At 38.5% G+C, this 9,377-nt stretch overlaps 1 long non-coding RNA gene across 1 annotated transcript; it reads right to left on the bottom strand.

Moving 5' to 3' along the window:
* Positions 1 to 209: 209 nt before the first annotated feature.
* LOC135728581 (uncharacterized) lies at positions 210 to 2,467 on the bottom strand. Its single transcript, XR_010525620.2, has 3 exons — positions 2,226 to 2,467; positions 1,952 to 2,099; positions 210 to 1,235 (listed from the first exon to the last, which is right to left on the bottom strand). It is a non-coding gene; the product is annotated as an uncharacterized lncRNA (long non-coding RNA).
* Between the last annotated feature and the right edge of the window lie 6,910 nt (positions 2,468 to 9,377).

The raw sequence follows: 9,377 nt of genomic DNA, 5'->3' as shown, positions 1-9,377 counted from the left end.
CATTTTAATTGTTTCAAGTAGTCTAATATAAATATGTTGACTCAAAGTGCTATTTCTCTTTACTATAACACATTTATTTTGTAATGTTTAAGTAATTTTATTATGTAAGGGGACTAGATTTTCATCTGTAATTCCAACATGCTTTTTTAATGCTTATATGTAACTCTAAAGCAATTTCATTATGTTTCTGGAACCAGAATAATCATCCATAATTATCCAAATGTTATTTATTTCTTTTTTAAATACAAAATACATTTGCATTGGCATAAAAAGCAAAGAGTTTTAAACAAAAGTTTAGTGATATTGAGGCAAACCACTGCTTTCAGATCATCAATTCATTTAAATCACTACACATTAATTCAACAACAGTCAATAACTATTACAACAATCAGCACATGCAGTACATACAAAGGGGCAATTTCCCAAACAGGTTGTAGATTATTCCATGACTAGGCCCTAGTTATATTAGGATATTTTTTACAAAAAAAGTTTACAAACAAACCTACCTTACAAAAACAACACTGGAGTACATCTTGAGACAAAACAATGGCACTGATATATGTCAAGATATGTCAGTGCAATATGTTTTCAAATTAAGGCATTGCAAAAGTCTGGGACTAGAAAAAGCCCCATCTGTAAAACTGACCCAAATGTTTAAAATAGTTACTATCACAGTAGATTTAGAAGTGCTAAAGCACAAACACTGCATTCCAAAGAGACATGCAAAACAGTAAGTACTATTATTTTTTAAATGGATTTACAAACTGGAAAATATCAATCCTTCAGAAAGTCAGAGCTACAGCATTTGTATAAACTGATAATCAAAGATTCAACACTAACAAAATACAACAACCATTTCCAAAATCAACTCTGAGCAGCAAACTGTTAATGTTTTAATAAGAAAAAACACTTAAAACAGATAAATAAAAAGAACATAAATGAGCAGCACAGTCTTTCTGATCCTTTCACTGAAAGAAACGGTTCGTTAAAGTTACGCTCAATGCAGTTCCATTAAAATCTTTTGGATTTCTTCAAAAATAAAGCAGAGATCAGGATAGCTCAGGTTTAAGGCATACATCAGCTCAAACAACATGGCACGATGTTGCAACACCTTCATGCCTTCCAGGACTATACAAAGATCCTCTTCTTCATCACAAGAAGCATGTTGTTTGAGAGCACAAATCCCAACAGTGGTGTCTTCAAATGACCACACTGATGCTGACTTCATCCATGCCCTGTACAAAACAGACAAATGTAGTTAAAGACACAGAAAAAAGTTACTGTTACAATTAAAGTGTCATTGGAAATTAGTACAATGCAAACAAATATAAATGTAAGTATACAGACCCATGTGCATTGCCACAGCATATTACAATTGGTTACAAATATATGGGTTACAAAGCAAGGCAGCTGCACTGTCCACTGCTCCAGGTGTGTGTGCGCGTTTACTAGACTGGAATGAGTTAAATAAAGAGGCCACATTTCGAGTGTGTGCTACCATACCTGACAATAACAGCAAAAGTGAATTATCTCATTTTCTCACTGTCATGTTGTTATAAACCTGTATAAATGTCTTTGTTCTGATGAACACGAAGGAAGACATTTATTTTGAGGAATGTTTGCAACCAAACTGTTCATGAGCCCCATTCACTTCCATAGTATTATATTTCCCCACTATGGAAGTGAATGGGGCTTATGATTGGTTTGGGAACAAACATTCCTCAAAATATCTTCCTTAGTGTTCATCAGAACAAAGACATTTATAAAGGTTTGTAACAACATGATAGGGAGTAAGTGATGAGAATTTTTATTTTTGGGTGAACTAGCCCTTTAAATCTTCCCAGGTGTTTTAATGACCCATGTGCCAAAAGATGTAACTAAAACATACTACATTTTCTGTACTTCCAACAATGTTTACACATTTTTATGTCTATGAATCTATATTACTTACTTCTGTCATTTGATCATTCATTTTTTGAAGTCTTTTTGCTAGCTGTCCTCCTTTCTGATAGAAGAGTTTCGTCAGGTTTTTGGATTGGAGGTCCAGGTGACACACAGGAACATAAGACAGTAGTGATTCTTTTAAATTCAGCATTTATCTGAAAACAAATTAACCAACCATTGTATATTAGAGTACTGCGAGTCAAAGAATAATACATGTATATTAGTTACAAAAATAAGATTTAGCTCCTAACAGCAGTAAAACAGTGATAGGAATTACTTACCAATGCTTTTGAGTGTGTAGCGCATGCAAGGATGATGGACCTATAAGAGGAAATATTCAGAGGTGAAATCAACACATAACCTCAAATGATTAAGGTCACACATACACAGAGCAATAATGAAATAAGTATTATATCTGTCATAGGACGCAATTTTGGACAAAATGAGATCTTAAAACAAGGTGCTCTTCTGAAAACGTCAGCTTTAAGGTGTGGCACTTCAAAGCAATTTTTTCAGTTAATATACCAGACGTCACGCGAGGCATTTAAAAAAAGCTTTTTCTAATTGAATCAAGTGTTGCTCGTGGCGTAGTGAAGTCACGAATAACTGACGCGGGTCTGTTCATCTGATTAAGCAGACAGTTTGTTTCATACAATGTCATTATTAATGTAGTCAATTGATATCATCTGGTAAATTACTTACATGGATAACGTTACTCTGGACAGAATAACGTTTGGTTAGCGTTTTATTTGTCCTGAACCGTTTCCATAGAACAGCTGAGTAAAACGTGCCTCAAAAGTCAACTCAAATCTGACAGTTTTCAACTCGGATAAAACTACCAAACGTGAAATAACGTTATACAGCTGACATTTTTAAAACGCTGTTTTTCTTTATGAGCCTAACACTTAACTGTTAACTTACTGACTGACTGACTGACTGACTGTAACGTTAACTTACTCCACCAACATCCTCCAAACTCATTTTTACTACAAGTCATTGCAATGGCTACATATTGTAAAAAAAACTGTCTATCTAGTGAAGATGTATCACGTATAAAGTGAACATAAATAAATAATAGAACTTACTTTAATAACGTGGTGTCCGTCTGAGAGAGTTCTTCTGACTGACTGCTGCTGAGTCTTCATTTTGGCGCCCAAAACAAACGATGTTTATTCTTCTTTTATGGGGATTGACGTCCTTTTTATTGAGCGTTACTGCCACCTTCTGCTCAGGAGGTGCCATTTTGTGTGCAAACTCAATTTTATTGCTTTAAGTATTCAATTCAATCAATTTTAATCAATGTGAGAATAATGTGTTCATTTTACATTCAAACAAAACATTTTCATCCTAATCAATTAAATTATGTTTACACAAGGAATATAAATATTTTGTGTTGCATATACATGTTTATTTTATTTAAATTCAAAGACCCACCAAGTCCATTTTTTTCAGAATTCAGAGTGATGTTTTTACCAAAAGCTGAGGCTTTTAAACTCCTGAAATTTAAAAAAGTATCCAGCTGCCTGGGACGTAAAAGACAACAGAATTTTTCATTTTTGTTCCTTTAGGAATTTCATACCACTGCATAAAAGTGATTAATGCATGCATTGACCTCTAAACCTCTGGTTTCATGCAGGATTTTCAATGCGAAATGTGAAAAAACATGAAAAACCAGAGTAAAGCTGTGTGCACGCCGCCAGCGACTAGTGACCTGAATGATCTCATTCATTTCAATGAAAGCTTGGCAATTTCCAGCGTCACCAGCAACACGAAGTGGGAGTGTCCAGCTATGCGACAAAGTTGAGGACAGTTCAACTTTATGCAAATAACGAGCGACTTTTGGGAATGACAACCAATGAGAGTGAAACAGTGGATTTCATGTCATTTACTGAGATGTTGGTTACTCATTTGTTTATAGTTGTTACTATAGGTGCGTTTCATTCAACAGGGTCCCTACCCTACTCCGTTCACTGTTCCCTACTCCCTGAGCACGGTATATCAGTTGAAGTGGACTTCACTGACAATAACCGCTCATTTGGAACGCCCTGCAAACGTTATCAAAGAAAGTCAACGACGGGGTCGCAGAGATTGATATAACATAAATATATATAGGACTACATTCTTTTTTTAATTTTTATTTACTATCACATTTAAAACATGTACACTACACAATAAAAAACATTGAGTACCATTTAATGAAAAACGTATGTTTATTATACACTTTAATTGACTATTGCTGCTATTTCTTGACTATTAACAGAAATGAAGCCCCGCTGTAACCGTCATGCAAATATGAAAATAAACTTTTATTCCGTTAACTATGTGTATATGTGGGTTTCATCAATGGTCATATAATTTCAGAGCAGTCTGACAGTTCTGACTGGTGATCACGTGGTGCGCGCAATGACAGTTGGGTAATTATCGCTCTCCACTTCTTGTGAAGTGATATCGATGTTCCCTGATTCCCTATGCCGTGCGCAGTGCCCTTCGAACTGAACTTGTTCGCTCCCTTCGGATTGGATTCTCACTTAAGATGGTGGAGTCCACTTCGCAGTCCACTTACAATCGAATGGAACTGTGTCATAGGTATTTCCATTTGTGACGGTGAAAACAAAGATGAGCCAAGTTGAGGAGTGATTAAACTCAAACTGCAACAAAAGTCGCTGTTTATTTACTTCCATCATTGCTGGTCTTCTCAAATTATACACAACAAGTTGGTGTTTCTTCTTCGTTTGTGGGTTAACTTGCCAAGCTTCTTCTTCTCTGACGGTCACGCTGCTACTGTGGTTACACGCGTGGATACTGCCTACCAGTGGGTTGCGGGTGTGATGCATGTCGACGCGGAGGACGACGCAAAAGTATAAATGAAAACCGACGCGGAACCTACGCCGTCGTGGCTACGCCGTAGGACCTACGCACGGCTATAACAAGCCCTTAAGACACACCCAATGTGTGCACTGGGTGTGCCTCTTACACCTGAAAAGTAAAGCTGCTGGCTCTTTGATCTCCTCCTGGTGGCTGGCTGCAGTACAAGTCATAAACCCCGCCGTCTCCATGCAAACAAACAGGACTCAAAATAAAAAAAAACTCATTACACTTCCAATAAAATTTCCCGGAAGATAGTTTTGGTCCTTTAAGGTGGTATATGTTTAATTGTTCATTTTAGCTAGTAATTTGATGGTATAGAAACGTGAGAGGCGTGTCGTTATGATTAACATTTATGATTGACAGCTTCTCTGAGCGGACTCTCAGAGCTTCGAGGAAATATTAAAGATATAACTATTAATTTTTGATTTATGTGTTATTTCACACACCGACAAAATGAGTTGTATTTAACTTACCTTATAGACGTTCAAGGGGCTTGGTTGAATTAAGCGCGTTAGCGTTTGGGCGGAAGTTGCAACACCTCCAGGCTCCACGGACGACTCCTTCTGCTAAAACTAAACAGTAAAAATGACGTTTTTGCGTAATATGGCAGCGCCCATGGTCGGACATTTTGCCTTCAATTCATTACATTGGAAGGAAGCGACGTTGTGTCGCCCATCTTTTTTTACAGTCTATGGTGTGCACGCACAGTAAGGTAGACTATTTTTAAAGTGATAGTTCACCCAAAAATGAAAATCATTTACAGTATTAATCCTCATGTTGTTGTAAACCTGTATGAGTTTCTTTATTCTGTTGAACAGAAAACTGATAACTCATGGCAACCACACAGTTGACTGTACCCAATGGCTTCTATAGTAGGAAAAACAAATACAATGAAAGTCAATGGGTACTGTCAACTGCATGTATGCTTACCATAATTTATCAAAATATCTTTGTGTTTAACAGATTTAGAACAACATGAGGGTAAAAACAAATTATGACAGTACTTTTATTTTCGAGGGAACGGTCCTCTTAAAGGGGGGTAGGAGAGTACACTGGGTCTCGGGGGAAAGCAAAAGGTGGCAGAGATTTGTGCAGTGAAGATGGATGCCCAACAAAGAAGACTAGATTAGAAGAAAAGAACAGGACTGCATTCATTTTCTTAATGGCACCTGAGTCGCTGACACATTTCACTGCTTAAGGGTTTCCAAAAAAATAACTTAGTGCTGATGGGCAGTCTCTCTCTTGTCACTTTGGCAGGACATCAACAGTTCGGTCCTGTTGACGAACAGTTAACCTTTTCGGCACATTTACAGTTTTTTTAAGCTGGGGAGGCATGCGGAGGGAAGATTTTTAATTATGCCCCGATTAAATGGGAGTTGTCACATTTGCTTGTTGTTTCTCTAGCCCTGATATTTAATCACGGACTGTCAGGCAGTCTGTGGATCAAACACATAGCAGTACGTAGCTTCCCTGCAGGTCAGATCTGTGGGGGACTCACCTCCACGACTTCTCTAAATAGACACACTTAGGCAAAACATTTAAAACGTGGACAAAATATAAAGGTTATTACAGATAATGTTTTCGAGGGGGTTGCATGTGTTCATATCTGCGGGGTAAACGTTATCTCGCCGAAGACAACACAACGTAGGGCCGTAGATGGAATGCTGATTGCATTAGCGAGCAAAAGAAGTCAATAACGTCACCTTGTAATTCTCCATATGTATGTGCACATGCACCCATGTAACACACGGGTGATTGCTATTCATTGTAATCCAGTGGCTCGTCCTTGAGAGGGCTCTTAAGAGAGTGCATTTGAGCTCCCGGAGGGCAGCGGTTTGGATTAGGATGTCTACCTTGCCGCGCGGGTGCAAATTGAATCCGTTGGCAACGATTAGCGATGGACCGAACTAGATGCACTTCAGCCATGTCCCCTCCCCTCTGAAAGAGCCTTTGAAGTTTACCTGACACAGTCATTTACAACTGAAGGATGAAATGGTTCCTTTGCTTAACTAAGCTTTTGCTTTTGGCTTATTTAAAGCTGCAATTCGTAAAAATAACATTTACTGAGCAAGTACATAAAAATTAGTGCACAACCTTACCCTGATTTACAACACCAACCGGATATAATATAAGATGATAAAGTGTTGTTTTTATTCACACATGGTTGCTTTTTTTATTATAATTGTACATTACGGGCCCTATTTTAACGATCTGAAACGCAAGTGCGAAGCGCAACGCGCAAGTGAGTTTGTGGGCGGATCTTGGGCGCTGTTGCTATTTTCCCGGCGTGAGAAATAACTTTTGCGCCGGGCGCAAATCAATAAGAGGTTGGTCTGAAGTAGGTTCATTATTCATAGGTGTGGTTTGGGCGTAACGTCAAATAAACCAATCAGAACGCTATCCAACATTCCCTTTAAACGCAAGGGCGCAAGTTCCATGGCGGGTTGCTATTATTATGACCGATTTACCAGGCGTACGCCAGGAGCGGTTCACAGCCGAGGAGACCCACGTCAAAGACAGAGAAGTTGTTTTGTATGGGGATAGGAGAAACCCGCCCAAATCAGCGTAGGTTAAACAGGCGTGAGAGGAAATAGCCACAATTGTCTCATCAGCTGGCATCCCCATTGTTGCGCCAGCAAAAATCGGGCACGCCGTGTAACCGGAGGTGGATCTGCCTCTACACATGACCTGACGCCAGCAGAGGACATCGCTGCATCCACCACCGCTGAAAGGGTTTGGGGGCTTTGAAATCGGACCCAAGAAACGCAAGCAAGGTCCAACCCCAAAGTACTCTTACAAATCAAGTTCAAATACATTAAGTTTTCTTATGAAAACATTTTAATTATTATTTACATAAAATAAACGTAATACAGCCACACAACAAAGTTATGAAAATATTTTTATCGTTATTTGCATGAGAATAAATAAAAACTATCACCACAATGCTCACCACTATGATTCCCCTTATCTCGTGTATTAATATTTTTAAGTGTAACAATTTATGATTTGCAAAAATAACTGTTGAATCTGTGTAGATTAGATAAGCAAAGTGTATGCGCGTTGTGCACGTTATACATTATGGTCAAGCATGCGCCCTTAAAATAGCATAATGAACAACGCGCAACGCGCCACTGACTTTAAACATTTTTTTCTGGTCAGTGGCGCAATTGTTTTTTGAAACTGCAAAATAGCATCAGGGATGGTTTGCGCCGGAACACGCCTCTTTTTTTGCGCTGAACCACCCAGGGAGCGCAAGTTCATTCCCTAGTTTGCCGACGTGCTTCTGTGACGGGAAAAACCCGCTGTGCGCCGGGGCAAAATACGAATGATACATGCGTCACTGACAAAGTCAATTGCGCTGGGTGCAAGATAGAGCCCTACATGTGCAATAGTGTTATAAAATTTTTCCTCTACCAGAAAAGGTCTCACTTTAATATGTCGATCATTTATTGGTTACACGTCTTCACATTTTACAAATTTGCAAGTCAAAGTTCACCAAACTTAAATTTTGGAACGCAGTGAAATACAAAACTTCGCATGAACATTTGTTTCTGGTCTGACGCATTCACATGGATATAAATGAAAGTCAATGGAACAAAAATTGCTTAAGCCCAGTCTGTTTTCTTATATGTACGCAAACATGTGCGCACGGTCGAAAGCACAGCCTTGCAAAGCATAGTTTATTTGACTCGTACATGTATGCAGACATTCAATGCATGCGCACTGCGACAAAATGCAACGCATTTCCTGGTACTGTACTGTACGTGCGCACTCCTCTGATGACTAAAATTGCGGACCTTTGCATATGCGTAAAACGTGGACCATACTTCACCCTTTAGAGTAATCTGCAATTTTATGTTTTTAAACAGAGATGGCGATAGAAAGACAAAAGTTACAGATTGCACCATTAAGCGAGGAAAGTCTTTCGTTAAAGATAGGGTGCATGGTTTTTAAAAAACACTGGATGAGTACCAAAACAGACTTGTAGCCAATCAGCAGTAAGGGGGGTGTCTACTAAACGAAATCGTTGCCTGGGTTGGGTATGTGTGGGGTGGGTCTATCAAAAGAAGGTCCGGATTCTATTGGGGTAGGGCGTGTTTGTTTAGTTGATTTTAGATGTGAACACTGGATTTCAGAGATCATGCACCCCGCCTTTAACATTAGAACGTATTTTATTAAAACATTCAGGGGCTGTTTCCTGGACAGGGTTTAGATGAATCAGGACTAGGCCTTAGTTATTTTACGACATTTAAGTAGTTTTTACAAACAAACCTTACAAAAAACTATACTGGTGTGCATCTTGAAACAAAAATAGTACTGATATATGTTAAAATATGTCAGTGCAAGGTGTTTTGAAACTAAAAAAGCTCAAACTTGCATTTTAGTCTGGGACTAGGATAAGCCCTGTCCGGGAAACTGCCCCTCAGTGTTGACATTTTCTGTAAATAATTAGCTTTCTACAAAGCAACGCCTTTTGCAAATTTATTTTGGTTTATGACTAAAATTTAAGTTGTTCTTTGCATTTTAATGCTGCATCAAAGGCTTTGATAAGTGTTTACCTCCAA

The sequence above is a fragment of the Paramisgurnus dabryanus genome, chromosome 24 (assembly GCF_030506205.2).
Source record: "Paramisgurnus dabryanus chromosome 24, PD_genome_1.1, whole genome shotgun sequence".
Classification (NCBI taxonomy): Eukaryota; Metazoa; Chordata; class Actinopteri; order Cypriniformes; family Cobitidae; genus Paramisgurnus; species Paramisgurnus dabryanus.
Note: the sequence above shows the minus strand (reverse complement) of the source record. Positions and strands in the feature narration are given on the sequence as shown.